Below are 21,239 nucleotides of genomic sequence, written 5' to 3'. Positions count from 1 at the left end.
CTTAGACAGAAATAGACAGCTAAGCTGCAKGAAACTGTTATGGTACACAGAAGCTGGTTGTAAAATCCTATGTAACTGTTTAATGCTAGATAATGGCTTCCCAGCTCTATTGCATACATAATCACAAGTCTAGATCTCTTATATCACAGAATATTTCTGTGCTGTTTTTGATTCAAATTTATCCCTACAGTAACTGTATTAAGCTCACAGAAATACACTCCAGAAATGAATCGCACCAAATACATACATTCAAATTGGACATCATTTCAATGTTATCTAAACCAAGACTGGTCATATATAATGTCACAACAAGCATTTTCAAGCTCTCTTTCCCTGGAAAAACGTGTATATGCATATATTTTTTTCCAGTTGTTTCAGTATTATGTATTGAAAATATCAGGCAATTAATACTTAAAGTAACTTTACAAATGAGAACTGTCTCATAAAATACAAAGTAATTTCTCTCAGACAAAGAAAAAAGAATTTTCAGGACTTCTGCCACTTACTGAGTCCCTTATCTCAAATGCTAGCCACTAGTGCTCAGTACAAATAGGCTTGAAGCCTTAATTCAAGTATTTCTATTGTTTGGGGGAWTATGAAAAAGTTAAGATTGGGATCCCGGTCAAATTCTGTATACTGCCTATTATCAATACCACCTTCTGCAGGAATGGATCATGGGATTTCTGAGGATAACCTGCAGAGCACTACAGCACTCAATCTGATAGCTCTGCTTAGTCAACTTTTATATAAAAAGCTATTTGCAGGTAAAAAAGGTTATCACAGTACCTCAAGTGTCAGCAGGGTACAGATGATGCTTCACGCCTCCCTCAGAGCAACTGCAAAATATGACCACCTCCAGCCATCCCAGCACCTATGCAAAATCAGTAGAAACAGAAAAAATAGGTGAGTTCAGCCATGGCAAAGGTCACAATGGAGGGAAGACAACATATTAAAGCRTTAATGGGTGTCCTGACACTGTCCTCCGTCAGGAAAGGCCACTGCGGGAAAGGCCACCAGCYGGACACTTGAACAATGGAGGTGGCAGGTCCACCTGCACTTCTCACTCAAACAGCGACGGCTGCCTCRGATGTCTCCCGTCACTGGTAGCCTGCCAAGCTGCAGTATCCTATGCTAACCTTGACATTAAAATGTATAAACATAGATTTAAATGGCCTAGAGAAGTCAGAGAGACTGATCAAGATTAATTTCCTACATACATCTAAGTTATAAATCAGTAGGACTGGAAGAAAACTCCAAATTATCAAGGAGTGGGTTTGGATGAATGGTATTGCACTCCTACTGCTTTAGACAACAAAATTATACTGTAATAACTTACAAACTTCTAATTTCCAAAAAGTAACACTTCCTTTTCCTCTGGCAGTATGTAAAACTCACAGGAAGAAGCATGGTGTTAAAAAAAAAAAAAAAAAAAAAAAGGGCACAGCATTTGTTAGGTTCAGAATTCCTAAGTATATTTATCACTGCCATATTTGGCAGAGCAGCACTGTATAAAATGGTATTAAATTAGTAGTACTTTTGTATTTAAATACATTTTTCTCACTAGAGTAGCAATTAGTGTTCTTAGAAAAAGGACAAGTCCAGGGAAAGAGGGAATGTATTTTTCCAGCAAAGCCAATAAAAAAGCCTTAGCTGGTTCTGAGAGCATAAGCAATAGAAATTTGGATGAACATAGGTGATATTGATTTGCCCTGCAGGAGGGTTGGACTAGATGATCTCCAGGTCAACTGTTTTGTGAAAAGAGTTTTCAAGAAACGTGCTGGGTTGTACTGCTAGGATTAAAGATTGTGAGTGAACATTTTATTGAATTTCTCAGGAATCCTCCTTTATCACAATGGTAAAAGTCTAAGTGGCACCTCTGTGTTTAAAAAAAAAAAAAAAGAAAAAAAAAAGCAACAGTGATAAACAATCACCCAAACAAAAATCTTTGAATCTTGAATCTTTGAAAAATTAAACGTACATCTGAAAATAAGAGAAAGAATTTTCCCGGCAAAAGCAAGAATAATATGCAACATCAGTCAAGGTTAAAATAAGTCGTCCTATGTGTTGTTAGCCAAAGTGAAATCTGTTAAGCAGGGATCTCTCCTGATTATTATCATTAAATAAGAGGGCTGAATAATATGTTACATGATAGGGCTTTACATTTTACACCATAATATGCACAAACAAGCCCTAATATCCTGTTTTTCAGAAAGAGCTTGCTCACTTTTATGAGGTTGAAGATCTGATTGTTTGCTCTATTTACRTATAATTTTGTAAGGTTTCCAATATTGATTTAATTCATGATTTTCACACAAGCCACAATTCTCTCTTTCAACAATAAATGGACAGCTTCCACCGAAATGAAATAGTAACATCTAAGGCAGCTGTTGACTGAAATGAGCTAACAAGGACTACTGACAAATTCCCGTTTCAAAACACTTGGTAGGGAATTAGCAAGTGGAAACGATCTTCATGTGACAAAGTCAGACTCCTACAAAAGCAAAGGCAAAAATTATTCCAGTAGCTTTTTCAAGATATTTTGAAATCCTGCTCAACAGCAAAAAGATTTAGCTACTTTAAGGGCAATAGAAGGGAAGTGCCCTAATTTCTGATTACTTAATTATACTCGGAACATTTTGTTCACTCTCAGTAGCAAGTGGTGATAGCACACAGACTGCATGCAATGACAACGCTTATTTGCAAGACTGCAGTTTAGAACAAGACACACAAACAGGAAGATGGTTGTATTCATACTTGGCTCTGCCACTTCAATGTGTGTGAAAGAAGACAGGCAGTTTTCCACATAAAGTAACTAGTTATATGTTTATATGGCCTGCAGCCACTTTCAATGATCTTGGAAAGAACTTCATCTTCAGCAAAAGGAGAACATAGATTTGTACAAATAGACTATGCATGTGAGGAGGATTTTTTTCAATAAACTTTGCTTTTATTCTAATAATCTTAATGAACTAATGGGGCAAACAAAAGGATTGCAGCACTGAGTTAAGATAGGGACCATCCAAGAGTAGTTTCCTTCCCAAACTCATTAACAGGCTTAGCTCCTTATCGGCATATCAGGATTCCACCAGAGATCTGTGCCCCTTACATCCTCCTAAATGCCTCATAAGCTAATCTGTTAGAAAAGGGTAAAGTGGAATGGATGAACTGGTCCTAAGCATGCCAACAGACCTTTCGTTCTTTGAAAGTGCATCTAAGTCAAGAAAAACACCAAACCGGTAGATTTTGTTTTTAAGAAACCATCTGAAAACATGTTATTTTCAGATACTGTTCTGCAGTCAGTTTTAAGGCAAGCAGGAGGCAATACTCCACTGGATATCTGTGCAGGCATCTGCTCCCCAGGGAGAGGGCTGACCAAAATTAAACCACTGCTTAAGCTGGAATGTCTGGGAACTGCACAGGCTCCAGTGTGCCTCCATGGACACTCACTGCTCCCCTCGTTAAGTCAAATCAAATAAGGTGCTCCAATGCAATGCTACTGAGATGGAGTTAATCCTGCATTATGATATAGAGGTCATCAAAATTAAGAGAAATGTCAGCATCTTTTCTAGTATGTTATTCCAGAACACAGCAGGCATGAACTAGTTCCTAGTTAACCTGATCAAGRTCATTTTATTCTCAGAAAGAGGTAAGGTAGGTAGAAGAACATATTAGCATGTAGTTTTAGGTTCACATCAGCTTCCTTTCTGTACTTTAGCATATGGTCTCCTAATAGAGCAAACAGGAGGAGCAGTGGCCTAGAACTGACAGACAGATACCAAGCACTGCCACTTCATTTATGCATGTTTTTAACTACAAGRCAACACACATCTTTTTACAGATATGTGTGCATACATACATGCATATGCACACAGACTTACTGATGCTGTGCTACAGCATTTATTTGAATTGGTTATTAAACATATTAAGGTCATCATTTACACGAACACTTTAAACATGMATAAATGTGAGTTTGACAATTAAGATGAATGACATTTCAGTGGCTGTGGGCTACAAAAATACAGTTACCATGGCTCAAGGGCAAGGGTAACTTGCATTAACAAGACAAAATGTAATTTGCCCAAGAGTTTTATTCTGACTGTGTTTGACAGACTTTTATTCATCTCTCCTGTGATGYGTGGGACTTGCAGAGGGTCCCAAACTATTGTCTCCTGAAGCTGTATTGAAAATGACAAAAAGGAAAAATGGGCTCTTCACATGTATTTTCATGATTTCTCCAATCAAGAGTAGGGTTTTGTGCTTCTAATTTACTGAAGCCTCATTAATCATCATACACGCTCCTGTTCTGATGTCTCAGTCCAATCTGCAGCACCAACTGAACACTCACATTTACCCTCAGAATTATTACCTTGATCCCACTTCCACTGAGCAGTATTCCCTTGTTCTGACAGATGCAGGGTGACCTTTTAAGCGTTTTCTCTGAGCTCTTATCAGAATCATTTATCAACTGTATACAGGCTGTCACATTCCACCCCCCCGCAATATCCAGCTCATTCTCACTGATGACTTAGCTCTCTCCTCACTTCCTTTCCTCCTTTCTTTATGATTGCTGATTCTCTCCTTCCTTCAGTTCCTTTCTTCCCTTTCTACTCCTCATAAATGCATCCTCCCACTTCCCCAGCTTTAATTCATCCTCAGTATCTGTTTTCCTTGCTCTTGTTCTTCGCTATAACCATCTCCAGTAAAAACTATGTTTCCAGAAACTCATCCACTCGCATACTTTAAACTCTACTTCTCTAATATAATGAAGTTTCATATCCTTAGCTGACCTACCTTTTTGCCACCATGAACTCACTCCTCGAACCCTCTCATCAGCTTTTTCTCTGCTCAGGAATTCCCTAAATCCTTTCAAGGAAACACTGAAAAAACCCACCAGGACTTTCCATCATCCTTTCATTGTTTTTCCTCAATTCAGATGGCTTTTTTTTTTTTTTAACAAACAAACAAAACTTCTTTTCTGCCTTTAACCCTTCCATTTGCCTCACCAACACATGCTGGCTGAGGAATGACATCTTCATAACAAATCAACCTTCTTTTCCTCAATCCCTTTATATCCTTAGGAGTCTAACCATAAATCTAGACTTGCCCTTCAAGTTTTAAATGCTTTACTGAACCACATTTCTATTCTTACAGATTTGGAAATCTTTGCCTCTTTGATGTAATAATAACCGGAACATTTTCTTAGCAGCACTAAGCTGAGTTACAAAAGATATTTGTTTTGGCATGCATAGTTTTGTGTTTCATGCTGCATTATGCTTACAAATATGTACAAATCTTCGGACAGGATAGCTCAAGAGTGAGCACTGCAGTCCAAGGCCAAATATAGGAATTAATACACTCCTTCAGGTTATAAAGAAACCATCAGCATTATAAAGGATGTAAACAGAAAAGAAGTCTCAACTTTTTTAAGCAGGTAATAATATCGCACCTGACATACAGGATAAATCTTATGGTAACCAGAAACAGTATCCAGGCTGTCTTTTGTGAGTGAAACATGTCATATTCCCAGCTATAATTAGTAAGTATCTCCTTAAACTGGAGGAATGTTATGAAGAACTGTTTAGTCAAAGTTTATGTAAAGTATTTAGAGATCTGGGTGGCAAGAAATTCAGAGCAAGAGTTGAAACTCTTGCTCACATACCAACAACTTAAAAGGGAAGTTTCCCTGATAAATTAACAGGGAAACATCAAGTAAACCTGAAAAAAACAACAAAACATATTACTGAATTATTGTAGCCAGTTCTCATTGAAGCTAGTCCGCACTAAAGAGAATAACAGACTTCAAAGGAGTAAAGAGCTAGGAATATTATTTGAAGTCCGAGACATCTTTTTATAATCAAGATGATCTCTCCCATTTATTCAAGAAAAAGATAAAGGATTACTCAACTGCAGTTAATAATAACYTCCATGTGGAAGAAGCTACCGATATTAGACTGCTCTTTAATGAAGTAAGAGAGATACTGAAAAATCAAGAATAGAAATAAGGAGAAGCACTTATTTCAACCTTGTNAAAAAAAAAAAAAAAAGAGGTACAAACTGGAATTTACTAGAGGTTGAACAAACAAGATCTCCAACAAACAAGATCTCCATCACTTGAACTTTCTTTTCAAGCCTGAATATCTTTCAAAAACATGAATTACTGGTTGAAATTCTCTGACCTGTGTAATACAGCCACAGAAAACACGCTGGAAAGAACTGCCAGTCTATTCCCATTCTTTACAACCAAATCACCTAATTCTTTCCTGATCTYTGTCTATTGGATTCTTGAAAGAGCTACAAAGATGGAGATTTTGCAATCTCTTCAAGCAATCTATCCCATAATGCCTGACTGTCCTTGCCTCTAAGTAGGTTACTCTAATATGTACCTCAAGTCTCTCTTGATGTAATTTAATCCTTTTTTTAATAGGGGAATGAAAAATGGGTTATTTCCTACATTTTTATCATAGTCCTTTGCCTATTTGAAGGACTTTCAATCAAGTTTTCTGGAACACCGATCGTTCTCATAGCTCTCCTCTGGACTCTTCCCAGTTAGCTCAAGTCTGAAATAGCTTTGATAGCTCAGATAGAATGGTAAGCTGAAAGGATTATTTCATATAGTTGTCTTACAACTTTATACATTCTGCTATATTTATCTTTTCGCAACCAAATGASATTGTTAACTCATGACCAGCTAGTGATCTTCTAAAAGCTGCAAATAACTTTATGCAAAATTGGAAGGCAAGGCTTTTGAGTATGATTCCCCTTCCCCTCACCATCTCCCCCTGTTTGTGATTAAATATTTTAAAATATGCAAATAAAACATTTTAAAAAAATCGAGAAAACAAGAAAGCAGTTGCTCTTTATTTTATCTAAAATTAAAACTACTGTAAGGATTAGAGGAACCAGGAATGTAAGAAGGCAGAAGAAAACATTTTTCCAAAAGGAAATAARGAATATTAAAACAGTCATCTATTAAATGCATGTTGCCAAAGTATGACATATGGAGAGATTTGGCAAAATGTTAATACAGAAAAATACRAACAAAATTCACTGGATCAAAAAAAGCTAATCTTAGCTAAAAACTAAATTGTAGCTAAAAACTAATCACCACAGCGGGYAAACAGTTTAGTACTGAACAGGATTAAAAGTTGAGAGATACACAATTTTATTTAAAGCTTACTGCTGTCTTAGCATGCGACTTGGGCAAAGTTACAACCTCGGAGGCTCTCATCTTCTCCCTACTTTTGAAAATGGTGTCATCCATACTTTAGAAGATGGCTCTTGAGGACAAAAGAGAAAGACTAGGTAAATTTGCTGTTATTACCAACATCTCCATCACTGTTATGTTTGAGTTTAATTTGTCCACTAAGCATTGCAGCTACTATCCTAAACATTATTATAGAGCTTCATTTTTAAAGGACTGGCTTTACAAGTTTCACAAGATGGCTCATATTCAAAGGAAGCGCWACTCATGAACTAAGCTACTTTAGCATTTTATTTCTCTTGAAGAATTTGGGTAATTTAGTCAAAATCACAACACAGCAAATGTGCAACTGAGACGTTCTTGCTCAGTAGTGTAGATTCACCAGACCCTGCAGTAAAGCTGYACACTGCCTCTTTGGTTCAGGCCTTTCTGCTCCATGATAGGAAAGGTGTTGACAACATGCTGTCCATCTGATGCAAAGTACAGTCCAACTGTAAGAGTATTAATATCAAAAATTAAGCTTTCTTTACATGTGGCTAACTAGGGAACAGAAAATATCCGTGGCAGGAGTTTTTTTTGTTTGTTTTTTTTTTTGTTTTTTTTTTTGGGGGGGGGGTGGGAGGAGAGTCAAAATTAACAGAGAAGACAGGGACGGAGAATTCCTTCAAAGCATGTATTCTCTGAGGCGCCAAGCGAGAACATGAMTCTTGTGCAATACACGTTTTCAGCCAATTATTTCTCCACTGACTTAGGCTTGTTTTCTCTTCTAAAAATATTAAATCAACAATCRTAAGTCAGACTCGGGAATTCAAAGAGGCCTACTTACAGCAACCGGCAGGAGCACCACTGATGGCAGTACTCAGTTTCCAGTCTGCAGCCAATATTAGACTGTATTAGGTATACAAATGTAAGTATGTATAACTTACTTTTATGTAATACATGTATTTTTCAACAATTCTCTTTTGTTTGTATACATGTATGCATGCCTAAACGACAGAAGTCTGAGCAACGCCAAGGCGGAATCAAATGAACTCACTGAACACTTTCGATGGGAAGCAGCGGAGAGCGCTTCCTCTTCCTGTTGCAGCCTGCAGCTATTGCCGGGGAGCCCTGAAGATACCACTGCGTGCCAAATCAGATAACCTCTAATAGCTTCCTCATGAAACACTTATAATTTGACTGTAAATGATATCATTAAAAAGCGAGTATGACTTGTAATCTTTTTGCATTTCTACGATATGTTTACTAACGTGTATCTAAATATAGTTCCCTCTGAAAAAGCGGTCTCCAAGTTATCAATACTCCCAAAGTTTGTCCACAAACAAGAGGAAAAGAAACCTAAAACAATGAGATTTTGATTTTTATTTCTCTCCAATCTCAGATCATTTCAGAAGTTTTCATCATAATGAAATAATTGATGCCAACCGTAACTGAGTGGGGGACGTTACAGTGAATGCTCCTGGACATAAATCATTACTGTCCCCACAGAAAGCATGTGCATTTACACAATTGCAATTTTTGATTCACTCTTCTGCCATTTTTTGGTAATTTAAGGCAGACTTAATTTATACTTTATATATTATTCTAAGCCTCTCCCTTGAATCCTTCTTTTTAATTACTGWATCATTAATTTAAGGAAGCTTTGATTTATTTTGTCAGTGTTTAAGAATCTAGACTAAGGGATCAAGGCTTTCATTATGTTATATTGTGAACCTTTGAAAAGATTACTGCTAAATAATTATTTCCATAAACAGTTCTGTACTAGGTATAAAGAAAAATAAAGTTAGTTTTCTGGAAATAAAGCCTGATCATGATTTTTAAAAATAAAATATCAAATTCAAAATGAAAATACATGATTTATACAGATAAACAAAAAATGGGCATACTTAAAAGAAATGTTGCTTTAAAATAGCACATTTCAGACAAATTTTGATTCAGCTTGTTCTTCATAGCTCTGGCGTATGTTGCTTTGCCTTGCCAAAAATAATGAATCAGAACAGTGGACAACAGTTAGCTTGCCAGGGCAGAATGAATTATACAATATATCACTTTCAGACTGAAAACGAACAACAATGGTTACATAAATAAGAGAGAAGTATCATTTCAATATCTGGTCCAAAAATCTGAACAAACTTGTGTAGATACTCTAAAATTTAATGAAATCCACATAGTGCTTTGCTTCCTCCTAAACCCAAGTAATACTAAGTCCTCAGTCTGCGATTATCTCAGAATGTATGATAATTTTATGACCTGTAACTTCTTTTGACCTTCACTGAGTGATCAGTGACTCAACTCTTTTAAGAAATATTTCTTAACTTTGGTTCATTTGGCTGATTACTTAAAGAGCTAAAAAAAAGAAAGAAATAGTTAACGACTCCAGTTGCAATAGTGATGTGAGATGCTGGCAAATGCTTCTCATTGCAATGACTGCTTTTCTCCAAAGAGCTCATGAATTTTGTATTAAAATTACCACACAAAGTCAGACTGAAATACCAAAGCAGGCTGTAGTTACTGTTCACAAATCTATTGTTTTTGAACATTAGTCCGAAATGCACAGAATAGCAGAGAGACAAAAATCAGCTATACCTACTGCCCGCCTGTGGAAAATCAAATCGCAGAACATTCAAGGCGAATGAGACTTTTTCTGTGATTTCCTAAATTAGTAGCAATCCCTGCCTGTAGTCATAGCTTAAATTGGCGAACAATCAAGAGATATCGGAAGGAGTTTCACCTTAACAAAGACTTGAATTCCTTTTAGAATATATATATATATATGTGTGTGTGTAATATATACATTTGTATATATATAATATATACAGTTATATATACATATAAAGGAATTTTCAAGTGGCTGGCTAACAGCACGTCTTTTTTCCCACGCATACCACAGATGCTGTCCTGCAATACGTTCTAGCTGCCACAATGATTATATGATATGTTAAGACTGGCAGGTACAGTTAAATGTCATGCCCTTCAAACCAATCTTTCGAAAGGAGTTCATACTCTTGATGAATGGTTCCTAATCATCTTTCAGCCAGTGGATGAATGTGACTTTGCAGATTGGGACCTATCATATTTCCAAGAACTACATCTGTTGCTGAGAAAGTACTGCATAAAAAAGGGCATACCCAAACGAGCACAGATATCTACAGTTGTGCCAATGCATGAAAGAGCTGATACTTACTATGGTGGGCACTAGAAAAAAGAATTATTAGGGGGAAGAAAAGAAGTAACCTTCACCAGCTCTGGTTCTACTAGTGTGGAATGCAAGAAGAAACTGAAAAATAATCATATCTGTGACACACTTCCAGATGAAAAGCACTATTGTGTGTATAGGCAGAACTCAGAGAAAACAAGAAATCCCATAACAGTTATGGGAAAGGCCTGAAGTATCAAAAGGACTACCAAAAGATTAAAATAAAGAGGAAGAAACTGTAATGAGATACGTTTTAGAAAAAAATAAAATTAGAGTCTAAAACAGTCCAGGAAGAGGCTGGAATGAAAAAGATGGATAGAAATTAGAAGACTCATAAATCATGAGCAAGTATGCACATTTAGTTCAAAGGGACAAGAATGACTGCACAGGCAGGGAAAGAGAAAACTGAGTATCATGTATCAAAGCCTCCACACCTCATACACTGGCAGCTAGCACACAGGCCGAGGTAAAGATTTCATCTGAAGATCCAAAGTGGAGCAACAAAATTAGCAAGACAGGTCTGCCTGAACACCGACCAACGGACTGGCTCTCCCAKTGGAAGCAATGACTAAAGGATAGTGTCATTCGGACAGAATGGGTAGCGTTGCCTTGCCAGAGAGCAAGGACACCTCCTTTGCCAGGCCAGCCCATTACATGGCCCAGCTTCTCCCGCAAGTATTCAAATGTGCTTTGGAGTCATTAGGCAGAGCACAAAAGTTACACCGAGATCACTGAATGAACTTCACTTTCACGTTTGATGTCCAAACATTCAAGTTATTCTAAGGCATCAGTCCAGAAGATAATTACAAGTCGCATCAATCCCTTGCTTGCCAAGAGATCGCAAAGCAGCATAGATAAAAGGGATCAGACAGCTGCCTAACTGACTCCTTGAGAATGAAAACCTTTCGAGTGCAAGCATAAGGTCACTAATCGAAGGAATTCTTCCGAGACTTCTCCCCTTCGGTTACTTTTATTTTTGAGGAAGAAAGGAGAGCATTAATGCTGAAATAATCTCAAGATTGCTCTCAGGCATGAAGTGGATGGCAAATTGTTTCTTGTCTATTCTAACCCTTTTAGCTCCCTCCTCTTTCCACTCCTCATACCCCTTCTCTCTCCCTCTCCTTCAGGCTTTCCTCTAACCTTTCACTCTACCTATTATCTTCTCCCTCTTTCCTTTCCCATTACAAAGGAGTTCAAATTTTCTCCTCATATAATTCCCTCCATTCCCTTAGCCCAGAACTATCATGCACCTCACCAAAGCCCCTCAAGGTCTGTTTTTGAATAAACTCAGGATCTGGACTCCACGCTACTGACTGCGCTCTTCCTGGAGTCTTCTCCTGTCTGTGACTCCCTGCCTAAGAACTTCTCAATTCTGCATCCAGAGTGCTCACTCTCCTGCCCCTTTATCTTTAGGCAATTTCACCCCAAAACACTAACTTAACTCATACTTAAAGTTTTCGCTTAGAATTCTCCTCCTATGTCCTCCTCCAAACCCATTTCTGTTTTCTCACATTGAGAAACTGGATTGGGGATAACTGGAAAATAACTGTAAGTTCAGACCAAATTTCACAGAATGGAGATACAAAAAGTTTCTTAAGTTTCAAAGCTTTCTACGGTTAATACCTGTTTCAATGTTATACAAAAAAGGTCAATGTTTTGTTTAAAGATAATCTTTGTTTTTAAAATTTAACCTAAACCAAATTTTAAAAGGTAAAATGACACCTGCAAATGAAAGGTACCATTAAAGCCAAAGAAAATATTAATCAGCTCCCCTTTTTTCCCCACATTTGTTTCAGGAAATTCAGAATTTAAAAGTTTCTTGCTAAACTGATAAGCTACTTGAACAGCTCTTAAAACTATACAAAGCAGAATGCCTTCAAATGAGAGTTCACTAGCTACTGGTTTCATTTTTAGCAGATTTCATACAGCAAGTTCTTTTTTTTTTTAAACCATGCCAACAGTAAAGAACGCCAAGGCAAATTTGGTTTGCATTACATTATTTCAGAGACACTATCAGTTTAAAAAGTCTCTATCTGAAACAATGAATTTATATCCAATGAACCTTTAGTTACTTTTATTTCATACCAATATAACAATAAGTAAAGGCAATTAGAAGGGCTTTCACCACTGCTTATCCTGCAACTAAGTACAAACAGCTAATGCTTTTAAATAGTATTAGCTTTGCCTATATTAAGAACAAAATTACACTGGCTTCTGATTAATTAAAGCAGACCACTAACTGTAGTTACTTCTTTGGAAGTTGTTCACTTGAATTTGTATTTATAAATATCAAATATCAATTATGTCTTGTTTTAGCAGCAATTTGCATTTGCATTAATTGTCATATTTTTTTAAATGTAGATAAACACATTTCCATGCTACATATTTCAGTAGATGTAAATTTCTGTAAAGYACCATTTTAATTCAAAGATAATTGTTCAAGTACTGGATCTTTAGTATTTCTCTTCCCCTAGGAAAACAACAGAGATGAATGGAGATGCTCAGTTGGAGCTCCAAGAAGGAAGGAAAAAGTTCTGGAACAAGTCTTGTTTATAAATACAGACCATGCAAATCTTCTCTTCTTGGATGGCTAAGCATTGTCTTGAGTTATGTATTTGAGCAAAAGGAAAAGCACAAAATGTGCTTGTAGTCTGCTTCATTAACAAGAATAGGAAATGTTTCTACTGCATCATTTCTATAGTTACTGAACAGTGACAATCCTTAACCAATATGAAGCTGCTAAGAATTAACACCAGGCAGCTAAAACCGCACCAATTAGCATTTCTCTGCTGGACATCCAATCATAGAGCTATCATAGCATTAGACTTCTATATTGTAGAACCACTTGTAGCTGGGTTGCCAGTTTTCTCGATTTTAATCTCTGATTTCTACTACTTCAAGTGAGTAGGAGAAAATACCGTCTTTTATACACTATAGTAAGAGTGTAAATCTTTATGTTCACAGAGGAAAGCTTAAGGTTTTTTTTTGTTTTGTTTTTAAAGGCTTGCACACTAGAGGACAACTATATTTAATTTGAGAATACTATTTATACAGTATCTTTTTATTTTGAATTCTTGAGACAAGAGGTTTCAACATAAAATTTCACAGATAAATGGACAATCACATGCATATCTAATGTACTGATTTTCTTCATCCTGGCCTGCAAATACATTAAGCAAATGAGGGGAGAGGGTCCAGATACCAAAGTTACCTCTACGACTGTGGCACAGACATACCCTGTTTCTTTCATTTCTTTTTCTCACAATAACATACTTGAATATGCATCCTACCTTATAGTTCTGAGATGCCTATATTTTTAATATAAACATTTAAAACCGTTTCTCTGAAGCTGGCAATCATACCAGTGCATCATCTCATTGTGTAGTACCATTTCATGAGGCAGGAGGAAAACTACAGCAATACCTAGAAGAATTTTGCTTTCCTCTTTCTACCTAACAGTAGAAATATTCTCACACTTCATGTGTGCTGATGCAACTCAACTACTGCTAGAGATGTTCCCTTCTTTCTTCACCATTTTAGCTGGAATTGCCTCTCCTCTCCCTTCCTTGCTGTTGGCACTACCTGAGCTGATTGCAAACCTGTAATTCTGTTAGGTGAATTTCTACAGGATCAACAGGAACACATGACCTGCCGGACAGTCTTACATGGACTTAAACTAATCATGGAAACACACTGTTGATTCATGAATGAAGAGAACACAACAACGAGACTTCCTCCCTTCCACTGCCATGGCACAAGCACTTAATGCGCTCATCAGCCAAACGGGCTCTCTGAGGCTCTAGCACCTTTCAGAAACAGTGGACAACTGAGCACAGCTGCCCTTGCTGTGAGGCAACGTGGTGGGGGACCCCACAAATGGACATGGCACAAAGCAGAATCAGTGAAGTTTGGCAGAAGCAGGAGAGTAGGAGCTCAAAAAAAAAAAAATCATATACTTGTGACAGACGTAGATGCTGGCATGTCAGAATACCAATTTTCATACACATACATCATGACCATATTGTACAGTGAAGCAGCACAGATATCACAGGAACAGTCAGGAGAGTTAAGCATTAAGAACTTCTTATAACTGGTAAGAGACACTAACCCAAATGCTGTGCACTGCACTGCCAGGAACAGCAATCATCACTTAAAGGACAGCTTACCCTGTGGAAGTACTGTGCATCGCCTGATGAGCACAATACTCCTACAAGCTTCCCTCATTTTTTTAGATGGCRAAAGCAATGTAGGAGGGCTAATGCCTTGAGCCAGCAATGCAGCCATCCATCAACTTAGAACCCATTAACCAAGAACAAATTATCTTCTAGTGCAGGCTTGCTGAGTGCCAGAGGACGGAATGAGACCTGCGAGGCAGCGTGGACGCCCCCCAGTTACCATACAGGTACGCAATATACACAACAGGGAAAGAGTTTTGAGTTAAGAGCCCTGTGTCTTAGTCCCAGAATTCTGAAGACATAAACCAAAGAGTTTGAAATGCAAAGTTTTAAGTCTTCATTTTTACATTAACCGTTACTTCCCTTTCCTTAAGCTGCAGTTTCTACATGCAAAACGTGCTGCTTTAGAGTATTTGGAATGTGGTAGTTCCCCCTATTCATTCTTGAGTTTATACAGATTCTATTACGACCACTGATGCTGACATGTACACTCAAAAAGGATAGAGAAAACGTTAGCTGAAATACGCTGAAATTAGATTCTAATTTTTAATGATAAGGAGGAGAAACATCCTAGAGAAAATAAGAGCCTGCATATAAAACGCATCTTGCTTTTGGTGTCCACTAGCTCATTTGATGCTACAAAATGACAGATCCAGCACACGGGCTTTGTATTATTTTGACTACCTTTATTCTAGTAAGCTAAAAAGTACCAGGGCATGGGCCCAACTATTGGCCCGGTCATCTTTACCGCTCAGTTATTAGCACAGTCCAGGCCCGTCCAGGCCCTAAGCAGTTAGCACTCTTGCAGACAGCAGGACAGCTGCTCTCCGGAGGGGGTGGAAACACCACCAGCCTGGTTTGGGGTACAAGTGTAGAAGAGCTCAGCTGTATGGACACAAGCTGAGCCAGTCCACTTGGTCTCAAGGCAAGAGAACTGCACCTGGGCTATTTTAGTCTAGATGTAACCTCCAAGGCTTGGGAAATCTGTATTAATGTTGGAAGACGGTTAAAGGGGAGAGAAAAGAGAGAAAAAGAAGAGGAGGGAGAAGGCTTTTACAGAGAAAAGACAGGGCTGAAACCTATCTCACCCAGTAGACAGTTTTTAATCCATAGTTGAACATGTACTCATTAATAATGGGAATTTGGACCTGGCTCAGTCCAGTCAAATTATCTTTCAGGTTTAGTAAAACAAAGGTCAAATGATATCAAAATTGATCATACTCTGAAAAACACTGAATGGCAGCTCATTTATATTTGTCTACCTCTTCTGCTGACCAAAACCCCCAGCCCAAATTCTTTCATTAACCTGATGAAGTCCRTTCACCTTGTTTTCAAGGCCTCATGATCACAGTGCACTCCATAGGTATCTCAGGCTCTTTCAGTCTAGGCTCCACCAACCTTTAAGCATATAGCCTCTTARAAATAGTTTTAAGTATTAGAGGGAGATGTGCTTTTCCCAGCTAAAACCACCTTTTATATAGGTCTTTACACAATTTCTTCTATTTGTAACCTATGTGAACTGCTACCCAGTTAGTTCCTGTTACAGACTTGTACACAAAACCTTTTCAGAAATATCCCTGCTGCAGAAACTCCCCATGCTAGCATTTACATTTACTGGCCATATTTTTCAAAATCTCTGTTTAAAGAGAAAAATAATATGCGTAACATATGCGCAGTTTCTAATATGGAAACCTGCCAAGGCCCCATTACACAATAGTTTACATAGAGGGCTGGATTCAGTGTTTTGCTATGAATGTGTACAGTGAGAAGCACTGTGATCTCAAAGATGCTACATTATTCATGCAAGCTCCTTCTTCCCACTTCTACTCCCCTAGAGCACTAGGAGTTGAGTAATGGTCTATAAAGCACCACCACAGTCTACGAGTCAGATGGCTGCACGTTGTTCTTCTTTAGATTACTGGATAGCAAACAGTGGATTTGCAATGAAGAGCCGAAAGCTTTATTTCCCCCACAATCCTCTTGTATGATTTGTAACAATTATGGTAATTCAAAGCTGGCAACCACAGACCAGAGAGCTTCATTTGTATTGTTTTACCAGCACAATCAAATTACTCCACTTGGGCTTTTACAATTTACTTGTTATTTGCATATGTTATCACTTCTTAAATGGTAATTTCTCCAGATGGAGAAATTCAGCGGGGAATAGCAACAGAAACAATATTCTGAATATAATTCCTAATCTGAGCATCAGTGAGAAGTCCTTTATCATAATACWTATTTAAAGCAGAAACATAAAAATTTTAGAGGCTTTAAAGGAATCTGTTCTTTCCCATTCCAGTTCAGGTACAAAAATGAAGGAAAGAAGGCCTTCAAAAATAAACATATGAAATTCCTAAACACTAAGATAACATACTGTATTTCATTTGCCAAATCACTATTGCACAGATATTTAACTGATCTTTGAGGTCTTTAAAATTTTTAATTAATACTCCGAGCTACAAAGATTTCTATTGCCAAAGCTAGTATCAGCCAGGTACCTGCTTYTTCTGTTTCCACCTCTAGGCTCATGCACTATGACACTAGCCCGTTGTCAGCCTGTCCGACGAACCAGCTGGAGCTCTAAGAGGTTGTCCTCTTTCTATACTAATCTCGYGTTCGCTTCTGTGGAGAATTTTGTCAGCAACACTTTAAGTTAACTCCACATTATTGACATACGGCTGTGAAGTATACGGAACTTCAAGATGAACAGCATTTCACTGCCACGCACCGTGGTATTACGTACTGCAAGAGGGATGCAGAAGAAAGCTCTCTTGGTATAGCACCTTGAAGAAAAAAGATGAATCACACCAAGTGGGCAGCCTAGCAATATTTGTATGGCAAATGCACCAAAACGAAAAAAGAACCCCTTCCAACCCCCCTCCCCCCCCCAAGAAGTAGGGTCTCCTGTCCACTTTTTCAGTGGAATTTGGATTTTTAATAAACTGAAGATTTAAGAATTTCAAATGGGCAGTGAAGAGAGTTCATAGCTCTGAGAAATCAGACCCTTTTCTAGCCATGTGGAGGGAACCCTAAACTGGAATAACAACAATGGCAAACGCCTGCTGTGTTTACACACTGCTCTGCACAGCTGTGGATGGAAAATGAGCTCAATGTTATATCTAGATCCTCCTTCACTGCTCAGATCTTACCTTCATAAACAGGTTTGTTTTTTTTGCAGTCCTGACCTTGGGGAGATACTAACTCTTCAAAGGTATATTTATGTTACATGTTTACTCTGGGCTTGAGTTTTCATGCAACGATCCTTGCGGCTTGCTCTCACAACTCCCAAGTTAGTATCTGAAGTCACGTCTTTGCCTAAATATTAAGASCTCTGCCCAAGCACACCAGCCCTTACGCAACAGCAGTTGCAGAAGCGTCTTGTAGTAAAAATGAAGATTTTGGAAATAGTATCACCATTAGCTACCACTTAAATGCAGCTGCAACTGCAATTCTTGAAAATCTGCCTTTCTAAACAGACTACAAACACTCAAAGAGGGGTTATTTCACAGCAAGGAGATGTTACCAATAGTTAGCTGAGTAGTAGTAACCTCCTGAATCGCCTCCCAACAGCTGTGTGAATGAAGAAGTTTGCTTTAATGCAAAAATCAAGCAGGTTAGTTTAAACCGCTGATAGTAGGTGCCTGCTTAATTCTGCRCTGAAGCGGACAGGGGACCACGGCACAACGGCAAGCGGGACGCTGTCTTTAGCGGAGTCGCTGATTCAGAGCCAGAAACGAACAGCGGCAAGGGAAAAGCTTCYGAGCAGGGATGAAGCCGCGAGCTCTCGCGCGGCCTCCCACCAGCTCCCGCGCCCTTCCGAGCGCGGCGGGGCCGAGCTCGGGACCTCGCCGCGGGACGGCTCCGCTCCGGCCCGGGGCTCCGCAGAGGGCTAACACGAAGGCAACCGATTTTCATGGTGTGCACAGGCAGCGAGCGAGCTCAAACAAGCAGCGGGAAGCCTGAGTGACTGTACAAAAATAGAATGGAAAGAGCAGCAGTTTACTAGCGGTATTAAATAATATCTGTCCCCTGCCTTGTGGCTGTGTGTGACACATGCCAAAACAGAGGAAACGGAACAGAAAAGTAACTCATTTAAGGAACAAGTGAAATAAGTGCAACACAGAGGTTACGTGAGGTCTGAAACACCTTGAGCTGAATAACAGGAACAAGATTATACGCAGAGTAAGAGCAAACACTGATAACAGGCAGGAAAAAGCCCAGAACAACACTGGAAAAATGATACAGCACAGCGTGGAAAAATTAAAGCCTCCGAATAATTTAAAGTTCGGCCACTAAGAAGTACAGCTATCCACATGCTGGACTCGGGAAGACCCGGCTGTGAGCTGGTCTGCGGGCACCCCCAGCCCCAGCCCCAGCCCCAGCCCCAGCCCCAGCCGGGCCGCCGGCACTCGCCCTGGAGCGTCCTCATAGCTCACTGAACTCAACGGCCACAGCAAAATCAGTGTCTTTGCTCAGAAAAAGAAATAAAAGCAGGTGTGTAAATCTTAACAGGGCTGTGGTATTCCGACGTTGATATACGACCTAYTGCAGGGCTGTTATTACTTAAGTAAACAGGCTGCGTCTCTGGAGCCACCTCTCACATCTCCCCATGGCCAACCCCTCTCAAATAAATGATTACTCYTAATTATTCCTTTCCACTGCTCACRTACGACTTCATCCAAACCAGCAGTGCCAGCAGAAAGACTCACAAGGTGTTTGACTAGCTTTGGTTAGACACTAGTAGAAAAAAAATAATCTCACAGCTCAWTCACTAAAAAACAGTTATTTAACAGCCATTATGGGCTGTACAAATACATGGACCACTTACGAACCAACAACCACTGAAGAACAGCTACGTTTTCCTACCGTCAGAGYACACGTTAACCCAAAGGGAACATGAACCTCAACAGCACTGTCAGTACTTACAAAACAGGAATCCATGAAATCAATAAAGTTACGAGAAGTTTCCTTACTATCAGCTACCCGTAAGGGACAATCAGCTCACCCTTGTGCAATATAATGCTGCTAATCATTAAAAAAAAAAAAAAAAAAAAAAAAAAAAAAAAAAAAAAAAAAAAAAAAGGAGAGAGAGAGAGAGAGAGAGAGAGAACCCAACAACTTCTGTGTTAGTTTGTTCATGTTGATAATTTTTACGCATAAACATCCCTCGTGTCTCAGTGTCTGTGGCACTGCGGGTACCACGCAACCAGAGACAACACCAGACCACACTGATCCTGCAAAGCTGAAAATAGCGCCCRGAGGGGCCGCAGCGAACCAGCCTGCTTTAGAAGGAAGACCTGCTTGGATGGAAAGTGAGACCCCCCTCCACCCCAGACTTCAAAGGCTATATATGGAAATGGCTTCCCCGAATCATCCCAACTTCAAGTGTGGACTTCTAAGTACACACCCAATGCCTACTGGTAAATACTGATATTTCAGTATTACATTAATGTAAATCAGTTTCTTTTATTTAGATAGTCTTTTACGCTCAGGCCATCCTACTTTGAAAATTAACTACTTGCTGTTGCCAGCTTTAGAAAGGAACTACTACTTACAGAAAATCAAAAAGCTTTAATTTACAGTTCAACCAACCTGGCTGATACAGTTCTTGTCACCAAGCAGCCCTTGCTGGAGCTATTCAGTTACCTAAGCGCAGTATAGTATGATGATACATCTCTTCTTTCAGCAAGCAAGTTCAAGTTTTACAAAAGATAAATACAGGGTGTGAAAGCTTTTACTGTATTCATATTGAAGATGTATACTTAAAGAACAATTCCCAGTTGATAATAACAATTCCATTTAGACTGAGAATTGTTCTTTAAGTTTACATCTTCAGTACGAATACTTGAACTTCCTTACTGAAAGCAGAGATATATCATCATACTCTATGGACTGGTCTTGGGTAAGTGAATAGCTCTAGCAAGGACTGCATGACTGCTTTATTACTGCTTTAGCCACCATTTAAGATCAAAATTAAGTAGTTGCACCAGCTGTGCTAYGGTACTGTGACCTCTGCTGTCCCTGGACCACACTGGGGAACCAGTTCTGGTAGCCCTTGATAGTATGCAGGGATAGCACCTGAACTCAAATGCCACAGTAGGCGTCAAACTTTCTCAGAATCAGCTTCCATAGTAAGTGGCCTACATATGACATATAAGAATGTGAGTCTCAACAGGGCAGCTACTTAATTTTCCAATGATTCTTGAYAGGTCTGCTCCCAAAACTTGCTTGATTTCAGATATTTTCCCTCCACCTACTCATGGCGCTAAGTGCATGCTCACACTTAATACAGCCATGAAGTTTTAAGGAGCATCCAGTTAAGTTCAACATGTGTAAAAGTCTTCTCACATAAATGYCATGTAGATCTATATRCTATTTGTGGTAGTAGTAACTTGATACATATGCAAAAAAATAAATATAAATCCACAACCTCACATCCTGAAAACCTGGYCAATTAAAGCCAACAGTAAAGATTTCATCAGTGAAGTTTAGATACTATTTTATTTTTAATATAAATTTACAGCTCTTCTGAGGAAACTGGTATGTATTTAAAAGCTTTTTCATCCAATTATGATACTCCAGATGTAAACACTGTTCATTGACACAGTGCTGACAATCAAAGCGATGTAAACACTAAGTATTCCAATTTGTACCTGCTATTGCACTG

At 38.7% G+C, this 21,239-nt stretch overlaps 1 protein-coding gene across 4 annotated transcripts in view; it reads right to left on the bottom strand.

Moving 5' to 3' along the window:
• Positions 1–21,239, bottom strand: part of GHR (growth hormone receptor) — a 130,128-nt gene that overhangs the window by 83,812 nt on the left and 25,077 nt on the right. For 3 of the 4 annotated variants that reach the window (XM_085326381.1, XM_085326385.1, XM_085326380.1), the window contains exon 2: positions 787–871. The gene's annotated coding sequence lies outside the window, so the exon portion shown is untranslated. Of the gene's footprint in view, positions 1–786; positions 872–7,177; positions 7,197–21,239 lie in introns of those variants that run through there. The other variant, XM_085326382.1, reaches the window with a different exon arrangement.

This window comes from Rhea americana, unplaced genomic scaffold, assembly GCF_003343005.1.
Source record: "Rhea americana isolate MKP2758 unplaced genomic scaffold, rheAme1 scaffold_13, whole genome shotgun sequence".
NCBI classification, from domain to species: Eukaryota; Metazoa; Chordata; class Aves; order Rheiformes; family Rheidae; genus Rhea; species Rhea americana.
Note: the sequence above shows the minus strand (reverse complement) of the source record. Positions and strands in the feature narration are given on the sequence as shown.